The following is a 391-nucleotide window of genomic DNA, read 5'->3' as shown; positions in this document are numbered from 1 at the left end:
TGGTAATTCATCCCATTCTATATTATTTTGTGGCATCTTTCCTGTCATTATAGCTTTATTAATTCGAAATTTACTTTTAAAATGACCAGGCCAAATGCACATTTTTTATCTGCATTATACCAAGATGCTGGTATCAATTGCAGACCACCATTGAATTCTGCTACTATAATGACCTGGTACCCATTTTTCTGGATGACCAATTATTGAGCATATTTGTGATATTAAAAATTATTGAAAATATTGTCTAATGCATTATATAATACATGCCTAACAAAGTTATATTGTATGAAAGTTATATTGAATGATTCAAGGGAAATATTGCGAATATATTTCTTTCATTTGAATAAGGAATTTTCCATACTTTAGATATCACATCTGTAACTGGATAAGA

Source organism: Wasmannia auropunctata, unplaced genomic scaffold (genome assembly GCF_000956235.1).
Source record: "Wasmannia auropunctata unplaced genomic scaffold, wasmannia.A_1.0 LD336116.1, whole genome shotgun sequence".
Classification (NCBI taxonomy): domain Eukaryota; kingdom Metazoa; phylum Arthropoda; class Insecta; order Hymenoptera; family Formicidae; genus Wasmannia; species Wasmannia auropunctata.
Note: the sequence above shows the minus strand (reverse complement) of the source record.